The sequence below is a fragment of the Erinaceus europaeus genome, chromosome 6 (assembly GCF_950295315.1).
Source record: "Erinaceus europaeus chromosome 6, mEriEur2.1, whole genome shotgun sequence".
NCBI classification, from domain to species: domain Eukaryota; kingdom Metazoa; phylum Chordata; class Mammalia; order Eulipotyphla; family Erinaceidae; genus Erinaceus; species Erinaceus europaeus.
In genome coordinates, this window is record NC_080167.1 from 57455120 (window position 1) to 57467876 (window position 12757).

At 38.9% G+C, this 12757-nt stretch overlaps 1 long non-coding RNA gene across 1 annotated transcript in view; it reads right to left on the minus strand.

Annotated features, from left to right (window-relative positions):
• The window catches only part of LOC132538942 (uncharacterized), a 122316-nt gene that overhangs the window by 45227 nt on the left and 64332 nt on the right, over positions 1 to 12757 (minus strand). The window contains exon 3 of the long non-coding RNA XR_009550267.1: positions 446 to 515. This is a non-coding gene — a long non-coding RNA (uncharacterized LOC132538942). The remainder of the gene's footprint in view (positions 1 to 445; positions 516 to 12757) is intronic.

Consider the following 12757-nt stretch of genomic DNA (forward strand, 5'->3'; position numbering starts at 1 on the left):
CTATGGAAGCTCATTGTCAAGTTAAGGTCTGGAGCATTCAGTTTGCCTATGCTGAGGTCACATAGTGAGACTAAGACTTGCAGGGAAAAGAAATCTCAAAAGAAGCTACCAGAGATGTTTTGCTTAAGTGCACTGGCCTCACACAGGAACACAGGAAACTTCTTTTCTTTCCTTTTTTCCTTTGTTTCAAATATATAGCTACATTTGTTGAGTACAACCAATTGCTCTAAAAACATGTTGAATTAAAGAATAATAATAGAATATACCAGAAACACTTTCTCTAACATGTGGGCTCATGTGGATGTTCAAAATAACTCAATTTTAAAAGGGGGTAGTCCAGGACTTAAAATGAAACTCCTTTGAACTTAGAGCAGAAGCTACTGTAATTGCAACTTCTACTAACTGTAGAAAATAACTAAGGGCAATAAATTAAAAGGACACTTACCAAGGTGGCTGTGATTGTGGTTTGTACAATCCTTTCATCTTCGTTTTGTGACTAGCAGTCTTTCTTTTCCCTGGAGAAGAAATGAAGTTATTTGGTGATTCCAGTAACATGTGATGACATAATTCTAACATATGTGTATATTATTCAATCTCATCCGATTGTCTTAGATGAGGCGACATTCCAATGGATATGAAGTCATTATGGAAAAGCAAAAAAAAAAAAAGGAATTAAACATCTTGGAATTTCTTTCTTGTTCTATTCATTTCCTGTATTAAGAGGACAGACAATAGGGAAAGTTGGATATATATATATATGGCATAGAACCAGAGTGTGCTCAACTCTGGCTTAAGATGGTATCAGATATTGAACCTGCAACCTTTCAGAGCTAACACACTACTGCTCCACATTGTTCCATGATGTTTCTGTGATCCAGGGGCTTGAACCTATGGCTTTGCTCATGGGTAGAAGCGCATTATGCCTGATGAGCCTTCTCCCTACTCAAATGTCTAGGGATTTCAAAACAATGCAGATGAGTAAAGCAGCAGCTCATCAAGCTGACCTTTCTGACCCTAAGAACCAGTGTCAGGACTCAATTTTTCTTTTTCTTTTTTTTTCAAAGATTTTATTTATTAATGAGAAAGTAGGAGGAGAGAGAGAGAAAGAATCAGACATCACTCTGGTACATGTGCTGCCGGGGATTGAACTCAGGACCTTACGCTTGAGAGTCCAATGCTTTATCCACTGCTCCACCTCCTGGACCACTCAGGACTCAATTTTTCATAAGCACTGGCTAAACATCAAATATGATTGATAGGTTCTGATGAAATGATTCAATGGAGGGAAATTATTGTCATTCAATTAATATCTTTCATATGGATAGCACAATGAGTATGCAAAAATACTAACATGCTTGGGGCACTGAAGGTTCCAGGTTCAATCTCCAACATCACCATAAACCAGAGGTGAGCAGTGCTCTAGTAATAAATAAAATAATAACATTTTCCATATGACAGCATATGTCCACACTTTAAAAGTAAAGAAGTATGGGGGCCAGATGGGTAGCGTGTGGGTTAAGAGCACATGGCACAATGGCATAAGGATCCCAATTCGAGCCCCAGGCTCCTCACCTGAAGAGGGTTGCTTCACAAGCAGTGAATCAGGTCTGCAGATGTCTTATCTTCCTTTCCCCCACCGTCTCCCCTCCCTCAATTTCTCTCTGTCTTATCCAGCAGCAACAACAATAACAAGGGTAACAACACCAACAAAAATGAAAAAAAAAAAAGGTCTCTTCTTCTTCTAGCGTTTGCCCTTCTTCCATAGCCAGTCAACAGCGTCAGGTTGAGCCTGATGTAAAGTTTCGAGACCTCCTTTGAATCTGGAGAGGTGGCAGTCGTTGACTATGTGGGTCATAGTCTGTCTGTAGCCGCAGGGGCAGTTCGGGTCGTCTCTGGCTCCCCAGCGATGGAACATAGCGGTGCATAGGCCATGGCCTGTTCGATAGCGATTGAGGAGGGCCCAATCATAACGTGTTAGGTCAAAGCCGGGTTGACGCTTGCAGGGGTCTGTGATGAGGTGTTTTTCTTTACCTCAGCTGACCGCCAACTCTGTTTCCAAGAGTCTGGAACAGAGAAGTTCAGTGTAGGCGTAGGGGACCAGATTGGGTGACAAGACATCAAGCGTTGAACAGGGTGGGCGAAGATATCCGCGTATATTGGCAGGTCCGGTCGAGCGTAGACGTGGGGAATGAACTTAGATGATGCCGCATCCCGACTAAAGGTCTCTAGGAACCATGAATTCGTAGCGCAGGCACCAAGCCCCAGCAATACCCCTGGAGGCCAAAAAAAAAAAAGTAGATAAGTCCTACTAGGGGATGTAAAGATGTGAGGTTCAAAAGGTAGAGGGATACTCTGGAATCTGAGGAATACACTAGCACTTATGGAAGCCTAGTAAAATGTACTTTGTTAACATTTTTCATGTGCCAACACCAAGTGGGAGAAGCTCAGCCGTAAAGCAATCCCATTAAAACAGAAAAAAAAATCACTCTTGGTGAGGGAGGACATTGTCACATAAGTGTCCAACTTTTCTCAGTCACCTTGATGCAGTACTATGCTACAATAGACTGCAATACTGAAGACTAGTTGTCATTTTCATTAGAAAATCATGACTTGGGAGTCGGGCGGTAGCGCAGCAGGATAAGCGCAGGTGGCTCAAAGCAAGGACCGGAGTAAGGATCCCGGTTTGAGCCCCCGGCTCCCCACCTGCAGGGGAGTCGCTTCACAAGCGGTGAAGCAGGTCTGCAGGTGTCTATCTTTCTCTCTCCCTCTCTGTCTTCCCTACCTCTCTCCATTTCTCTCTGTCCTATCCAACAACAACGACATCAATAATAACTACAACAATAAAACAAGGGTGACAAAAGGGAATGAATAAATAAATAAATACTAAAAAAAAGAAAGAAAATCATATGACTTGTATGCAGCCCTGGGTTTGAATTCTGGAACTAAACCACCACATGGGAACACCATGAATGGCAATAAGGGAGGCCCATGGATGGTGGAGTACTGTGGTGTCATTCCCTTTTTCTGTCTCTCTCTTTCTAGCCCTCTTCTCTGGATCTCCCACTCACCCCACCTAAAATAAAGAGCGAAAAAATGGGGGCCAAGCACACCCAATTAAGAGCACATATCATCAAGCACAAGGATGTGGGTTCAAGCCCCTGCTCCCCAAATGCAGACAGTAACTTGCGTCCACCTGCATATTAGCTGTCAGGTTCAGGCAAAAACTAGTAAAGTTATGGCCCCTTGGAATATACCTAAAATAGATCTAATCTTTTTCCAAAACGGAGACCCCAAATCTTCATCTGCAATATTCTTGACTTTAGATTCATGGTTAGTTAACAATTTGTTCTGCTTTATATCTTAACTCTTTTTCAGCCACCAGGTTCCAGATGTTACCATGATGCCAACCTGATTTCCCTGGGCAGACGACCTCACCAATGTGTCCTGGAGCCCCACCTCCCCAGAGCCCTACCCCACTAGAGAAAGAGAGAGACAGGCTGGGAGTATGGGTCAACCTGCCAATATCCATGCTCAGTGGGGAAGCAATTACAGAAGCCAGACCTTCCAACTTCTGCATCCCATAATGACCCTGGGTCCATACTCCCAGAGGGATAAAGAATAGGAAGCTATCAAAGGAGGGGACTGGATATGGAGTTCTGGTGCTGGGAATTGTGTGGAATTGTACCCCTCTCATCTTAAGTTCTTGTCAATATTTCCATTTTATGAATAAAAATTGAAAAAGAAAGAAAAATGGGGGCCAGGCAGTGCACACCCAATTATTATTATCAAGCATTATCATATTATAATATTATATTACATTATATTATAATATTATATTATATATATTATCATATTATCAAGCATAAGGATCTGGGTTCAAGCCCCTGCTCCCTACCTGCTGAGTGTTGAAGCAGGTCTGCAGGTGACTATCTTTCTCTCCCTGTCTCTATCGCCCCATCCTCTCTCAATTTCTCTCTTTACTAATAAAAATTAGAAAGAAAGTCCGGTGGTAGCGCAGCCGGTTAAGCGCATATGGTGCGAAACGCAAGAACTGGTGTAAGGATCCCAGTTCGAGCCCCTAGTTCCCCACCTGCAGGGGAGTCACTTTACAGGCGGTGAAGCAGGTCTGCAGGTGTCTATCTTTCCACCTCTGTCTTCTCCTCCTCTCTCCATTTCTGTCTGTCCTATCTAACACTGATGAGGTCAATAACAACAATAATAAATACAACAATAAAAAAACCAACAAGGGCAACAAAAGGGAAAATAAAGAAAGAAATACAAAATTTTTTTTAATTCGAAAGAAGAAAATAAAAAAGGAAAAAAATGACTGCTGTGGATTCATAGGGATGCATTGGATCGACCTTCTCGTGGTGCATCCCGTGAGTACCCATTCATTGGGGAAACTGACGATCCTTCCTAGCCGACTGAATCCACATGGATCCCAGTTACTTTCAAAGCCAGCAACAAGCAGCTCCTAACAGCTTTGCTGTTGACTGGCTACGGAAGAAGGGCAAACGCTAGAAGAAGAAGAAGTGCCAGCACCGAGCCCCAGTGATAACCCTGGTGGAAAAAAAAAAGTGAAAAAATATTCTGGGGAGAGTCCTCAGCAATAACATAAAGCACATGTAAGATGTCAATGTCAATATTTTTATCCAGCTACATCCTATATCCTAACTATCAAATGCAAGCAAAACTATCAGTCATGGGCCCCTAGAAACATGCTAAAATGGACTTCTGAGCTTTCTTTAACCCTAAGATCCATCATCTCATCTGCTCTGTTCCTACTTTTTGGTTCCTGTTGATTAACCATTTTGTCTCACTTTATGTCCTGTAATCTTCTAGACACCAAGCTGCATATGCTGCCATGATTCCATCCTGACTTCTCTGGGCAGACTACCTCACCAATGAGTCCTGGAACCTCACCTCACCGAGCCCTACCCAATGAGGGAGAGATAAAACAGGCTGGGGTATGGATCAAACTGCCAATACCCATGTCCAGAAAAGAAGCAATTATAGAAGCCAGAACTCTTACCTCCTGTGCCCCACAAACTATTTTTATACATATTCCCAGTGGGGGAGAAGTGATAGGAGGAAGAGGATAAGAGGGCTCTGAACCCTAGCTCCATCAGGACCTACAGAGAGAGGAGGAAAAAGGGAGGAGCATTTGGATGTAGTAGTAGGATAATGAGTGGCTTCGAGGGGAAGAGAGGAGACTAGACTTGGAAGGAAAATGGGGCGATTATGTACACATTTAGACAGATAGTTGTAGAGATGATGGTTAATCCATGTCTGCATCTTGGGAGAACTGCAGTGGTTTGCAATGGAGGGATTGGGGATTCAGAAACTCTGGTGATGGGAGCAGTGTGGAATTATACCCCTGTTGATATGTAATTTTGTAAATCAATATTAAATCACTAATAAAAATAAAATGAAATATCCCAATGTCATTCTTTTAAAATTCTAATAATTTTTCAAACTTTGTAAACCACTATTAAGTCACTAATAACAAAGACTACCAAAAAAAGGTAAGCCTGCTAAGTATTTAACTCCATTTTAGAGTGTGCCTTTTGTAGTCCACAGCCCAGTAATGATGATCTCATATATTTGTAACATAAATACAATTCTTTTTTTTTTTTCCTCCAGGGTTATTGCTGGGCTCCGTGCCTGCACCATGAATCCACTGCTCCTGGAGGTCATTTTTCCCTTTTTTTTTTTTGTTGCCCTAGTTGTTGCAGCCTCGCTGCGATTATTATTGCCATTGTTGACGTTGCTTTGTTGTTGGATAGGACAGAGAGAAATGGAGAGTGGAGGGGAAGACAGAGAGAGAGGGGGAAAGAGAGACACCTGCAGACCCGCTTCACCGCCTGTGAAGTGACTCCCCTGCAGGTGGGGAGCCGGGGGCTCGAACCAGGATCCTTACGCTGGTCCCTGCGCTTTGCACCACGTGCGCTTAACCCACTGCGCCACCGCCTGACCCCCATAAATACAATTCTTAAAACTTTGATCACAACTGCTGCAAAAGGAGACTGAGTTTGTATTTGCAGTACTGTGCCTTTGAAAGTAGTGATAGGAAACTTACAAAAATAACATATAATGACTATCTTATCAAACTGACTTGGTCTGATTTTCTTGAGTCTTGAAAAAGTCTCACGGTTTATAGAAAATTGAAACTTTGTGCCCAGCTCATTTTAGTTTGATGGAAAGATATAGCTTATCTTTAAGATAGATAACTGGCCCAGACACAAAGTAGTTGATTAATGAATTTCCATGGTATACAAAATTGAGATAGTAATAACAAGTACATTCTTGTTTCAAGAAGAGATGCCGTGATGCAAACTAATGAAGACTTCTTTTAAGAAATGTGACTTCCAAAAGAAAATTTAGAGAAAATATAACTGAGCATATCATTCACAGAATATTTTAGTCTAATCTCACCTGACCTGACTACCCTGAACAGTAAAAATTATTAAAACTACTACACAATAAAATTTCTTATCATTCTCAACTGGATATCATATAAAAAAGAAGAAAATTCTAATTAAATATGAACATTTCCCATGACTGATCATATAAATATTCCCTTTAATAGTTATTATAATATTTTCATATATAGATGTGTGTTTGATTAAGTCTTAGAATTCCCTTTAGGGGGAGTTGGGCTGTAGCGCAGCAGGTTAAGCGCAGGTGACGCAAAGCACAAGGACCGGCATAAGGATCCCATTTCAAACCCTGGCTCCCCACCTGCAGGGGAGTCGCTTCACAGGCGGTGAAGCAGGTCTGCAGGTGTCTATCTTTCTCTCCTCCTCTCTGTCTTCCCCTCCTCTCTCCATTTTCTCTTTGTCCTATCCAACAACGACAACAACAATAATAACTACAACAGCAAAACAACAAGGGCAACAAAAGGGAATAAATAAATAAAATAAATATTAAAAAAAAAAAAAAGAATTCCCTTTAGGTACAAAATGGCCAAAGCTTTTTTTTTTTTTTTTTTTTTAACGAGAGCACTGCTCAGTTTTGTACTATGATGGTGTGTGTGTTGAGGGGGACTGAACCTGGGAACTCAGAGACACAGGCTTGAGAGTCTTTTTGCATAACTATTGTTATCTGCCCTGCCCCACGGTCAAAGTTTTCATCGATTCATTTCTTGTTTCCATTCTAGGGTTTACTTTCTTACTGGATTAAAATCATTTTTTAAGATAATGAAGTTATAAAATTCTATTTTTATAAAACTTTAACCTTAATTCCTGCAGCAGATAGTTATCAAGTTAAACATTTCATTTCAACATAATGGTTAGATTAAGAAATGGGGAGATATATATTTCCCTAGAACAAATAATCAATAAATCACAAATCTGGAGTTTGCAAGTATATCTGATTTTACTTAACTATTATAACCAATCACCACCACGAGGATCTTAGTCTACTATATTATCTATCATGTTTTACTTTGGATTGTGCAATAGTAAATTATATTGTTATGAACAAAATTAGCTTTTCAGAATTTCATTCAGAGTAAAACATTTGTTTTACGAAATTAAAATAGTCAATTTATTTTCTCCCTGGCTTACTGAATTAATAGTGATTTATAAGACTATATGTTAATAAGTTAATATGTTAATAATATGTTAATACTTTCACACCATAAACAATTTTAATGATGTCTCTCAGAGTCTAGATTGACCCTCCTGAAACAAACTAAAAATTCTCAAAGACAGAATATGTGAAACGATGATGTTATGACTGGATACAAGGAAGTGAAGGACAGTTCAAGATCTGGGAACCAAATGAGCTGAATCTTAAGATGTTCTCTCTTACCACATGGAGAGGAATTCCAAGTTCTAGTGTGAGAGAACGTTGTCTCTAACCTGAATAGACTAAATGTGGAGTAGAGAAAGATAGAAAAGGTTCGGGGTAGCAGAGAGAAGAAAACTACACAGAAAGAGAACTCAAAGTTGCAGAAGTTTCCCTTTGAGGATTTAAGTAAAACATTCACATTAGGAAACTTCTTGAGTCTAGAGAAAGAATCATTCAAAAAATAACTACAAGCCAAAATTCTCAGATTTGACACAGGAGTGAAAATAGAACTCATAATTCATGGAACATAAGGAAGGTTACTTTTGTAAAACTTCAACCTTAATTCATACAACAGATAGTTATCAAGTTAAACATTTCATTTCAACATAATGGTTAGACTAAGAAACTGATATATATATCCTGCCCTAGAACAAATAATCAACAAATCAGAAATCTGGAGTTTGAAAGTTTTGTTTAGTAATGGAAAAAAAATCCAGACAAAAATGCTACTCTACTTCCCTTTGAAAGTACTTAAAAGTCTCACCTGAAAAGATATTTTCTCTCAAATAACTGAACTATATCCCAGAAGAAAGCTCAAGACTACTAATACAAAGACTAATGAGTCCATTGCCCATTTAAGGGATAATGCTAATTAATGGCAACCAAGTAAAAACTGTAACTAGGAAAACACAATTCACAATAAAGAATATATAATAGTTTGTGCACCTAATGGTGGCATCTCCAAATCCATAAGTCAAAATCTAACAGTACAAAAGCATAGTCAAATCTATAACTACTGTCAGAGATGTTAATATTTTCTCAATAACTGATAGCTGAAATAAACTAAGGGCAAAGATGTTTGTAAAGCTTTGTCCAAAGAATATTCCAGAGTCAGATAACATCTCTGGTGAATTACACCAAGCTTTAGAGGAGAAAGAAATTTTATCAATTCTATATAATATATTGCAGAAGACTGAGGGAGGAGGAAAAAATTCCTAAATGTTTCTATGAGGTCAGGATTTCCCTGATACCAAAATCAAATAAAGACTTTAATCAAATAAAGAACCACAACCAAACATTTCCTTGTAACACAGATATAAACATTCCTGACTATAGCTTAGCAAATTCAATATTTACTCGAGACAGTATCTCATAACCAAATGAGATTCATTTCAGGAATATCAAGTTGATTACATATGTGAAAGTTAAAATAGGAAAATCACATGATCATTTTAATAGATTTACAGTAATTACTTGAAAAAATACAATATGTATTCTCATGAAAATTCTAAGCCATCTGTGAACAGAAGGAAATTTCTTCATGCTCATAGGAGGTAACTCCAAAAATTACTAAAGCTAGACTTAAGGATAAAATGTAGGATACAGTGTCCTTAAGATCAGAAATGAAACGAGGATGTCTGTTATCATCATTCCCATTCAACATTGTACTGGAGATGTGGGCACTGTAATCAGGCAAGAATAGAAGGTAGAAGGTAACCAAGTAAGCTCATAACCATCTATGTAGAAACTTACTTGGAATTTACCAAAAAAAAAATGAACAAATGTTATAGCTAGTGAATTAATTTAGAAGCTTCAGAATGCAACCAATATAGAAAAATAAGTTGTATTTCCATATACTACAGTGAAAAGCTAGAAAATTTTAAGTGACAGTTTACAATAGCATAAAAAATACAAAGTAATAAGTCTCCCAACAGAAATACAAGACCCAAATTCTTAAAACTCTAAGACATTTCAATGAAAAAGTTTTAAAAACCTGAAAAATTAGTGGTGTAGTGTATTCACTGGTTAGAGGACTTACTGTTAAAATGTAATCCTCTCTAAAGGGCCAGTAAGATAGCTCATTTAGCTAGTATACTGCTTTGTCCTGTGTGAGACCCAAGTGTGACCTAGGACCCCTCCAAATTAAAGGCAGCTTTGGTGCTATGGTCTTTTTAACTCAACACACACACACACACACACACACACACACACACTCAGTCTCATTCGCGCTCTCTCTCTCCCCTGAAAAGTAGATATAATCCTCTTTAAATTAATGTACACATCAAGGCAAGTCAAGCAGAGTCCTATCATCTTATTGTTGTTACAAGAAAGTCCACAGGTGACTTAAAAATTCACATGACAATCAAAAGACCTAAAATAGCAACAGAAAAGACTGAAGGTATATTAGTGAATTAAACTACTGTATTTAAGCTGTATATATTTTATATTATGTGTATATTATACATACCATATATATATTAGTCTATTTTAAATTTAAGTAAACCAACCATATCAGAGGTTGGGGAGGGCATGGAGAAACTTAAGTCTCCTACAGTGCTGGGGAGTACATAAATTGTACAACTACTTTAGAAAACAGTTTTACAATTTGTTAAAAGTTAAATAAAAACCAAAATATCTTTTTCAGACATTTTAGACAAGAAAACATGAATAAAATAACTGGGAGGGGGAGGCTGTGCCCCATGGTAGAAAGAGATGGCACTTTTGTGGTGGGTAAGCTGGGTTAGTATATATATGGGGGATATAAAATTATATCCCTGTGGGCAGGGGTTGGTGGTGTGTCTTGTTGAGTGCACACATTAGCATGCTCCAGGTCCTGGGTTTAAGCCCCTGCTCTCCACCTGCAGGGAGGATACTTCGTGAGTGATGAAACAGGCCTGCAAGTGTCTATCCTTCTCTTCTCCTCCCCTCTCAATTTCCTCAGTCCTACCACAGAAAAAAGACGAAAAGAAAAAAAGGAAAACCTGGTCTCCAGGAGTAGTGAATTCATAGTGCTGGCACTGAGCCAAGCCTCAGTGCTAACCCTGGTGGCAGCAAAATAAGTAACTAAATAAATAATTAAATTATGTCTCTGTGTTAAAAACTGTCTTATCTGGGGCTGAGTGGTCATGTACCTGGCTAAGCACACACACTACCCTGTGCAAAGGTCTGTGTTCATGCCCTGGCTTCCCTCCGGCAGGGGGATGCTTTATGAGCAGTGAAGCAGGTATCTCTTGTTCTCTTTCCCTTTTTATCTCTCTCCCCCAAGTTCTCTCTGCCCTAACAAAAGGGTGTGTGTGTGTGTGTGTGTGTGTGTGTCCAAAATGGCTTCCAGGAGCAGAGGATTCATAGTGCCCCAGCAATAACCCTGGTAGCATAGAGTCTTATACACAAATACCTATAGTATCTTAGTCTTTTAATAATCAAAAACAGTTCAAAATATATATAAATGTCTACCAACAGAGAATAAGCAAATATTAATGCATCCCAACCACTGGATACTTCTCAGCAATGGGAAGGAAGTATTGGTTTATACACAATATGGGTAAGTTTCTAAATAATTATGCAGAGAAAAAAAACAGTGTTTAAAAATAATCGAGACAACAAGATGTCATCTCATTTGCAGAAAATCCTATGGAATCTGTAGTAACAAGAATACTGATCACACTTTTTAGAGGAATAAGAAATATATGAAGACAGAGAGAGGGATTACAGTCTGGCAAGAGGACCCCTTGCGGTTATGAACACATTTGTTATCTTACCAGTGGTGGTTTACATAGGCAAAGCTTGCAAACATACCATAATGACAGTTTTTATCTTTTTAAAGTTTCATGTGGAATCTGGGGTTTTAAAAATCAGCTGCAGATGCTGCAGACTGGGATGGCTCTCTGATAGTAGTAAAGTGATGAAGAGCGCTGATGTAGGTTCTGGGTCTGCTAATTCTAGTTGTGCAAGCTCGAGTTAATGACTTATTCATTCCACTAATTTACAAAAGTCAGATAATAATAATGCCCATCTGAAAAAGTTGCTGCAAGGACTATGTGAGTAAACACACATGCAGATGTACACTCCTGTCCTTTAACCAGTGACTGGCATAACAAAAATGCTCTGAAGCTATGAGTAACTATGACACTACTTACCTCAATAGCTTTAGTGTTTCTCTTTTTAAATTTATTTATTTCAGATTGAAAAACAGAAATTGAGGAGAGGGAGATAAAAAGAGAGACAGAGAAAGATTATCTGTAGCACCTGTACTTTTCCCCTGCAGGTGGGGTTCAGGGGCTTGAAACAGGTCCTCATGCATTGAACATGTGCACTCTACCAGGTGTGCCACGACCTACCTGAACCTCTCCTCTACTTTATTCAAAGGTTTTCTCATGGGTTTTTCAATCTAGGTTCCCTTGTCTGAACCATCAGACTAAGATACAAAGGTAAACTACCAAATTTATGAGTAATTATTGAATCTATGCATGTATACTGGCCTATGACACTCAGATTCACTATAATGCTCTTTCAGAGTTGTTCCAGTACTTTCTGCCATTCAGTGGCAAAACATTCTGTTATTTATTTTTTCTTTAAAAAAACCCTTATTTTTGTAACATGCAGAAGAATGAAATTGAACCACTTTATCTCACCAGAAACAAAAATCAACTCCAAATGGATCAAGGACCTAGATGTCAGACCAGAAACAATCAAATACTTAGAGGAAAACATTGATAAAAGAGTTTCCCACCTACACCTCAAGGACATCTTTGATGAATCAAACCCAATTGCAAGGAAGACTAAAGCAGAAACAAACCAATGGGACTACATCAAATTGAAACGCTTCAGCACATCCAAAGAAACTATTAAACAAACAAAGAGACCCCTCACAGAATGGGAGAAGATCTTCACATGCCATACACCAGACAAGAAACTAATCACCAAAATATATAGAGAGCTCAGCAAACGGAGCACCAAAAAAGCAAATGACCCCATCCAAAAATGGGCAGAGGATATGAACAAAACATTCATCTCAGAGGAGATCCAAAAGGCTAACAAACATATGAAAAACTTCTCTAGGTCACTGATTGTCACAGAAATGCAAATTAAGACAACACTAAGATACCACCTCACTCCTGTAAGAATGGCATACATCAAAAAGGAAAGCAGCAACAAATGCTGGAGAGGATGTGGGGACAGAGGA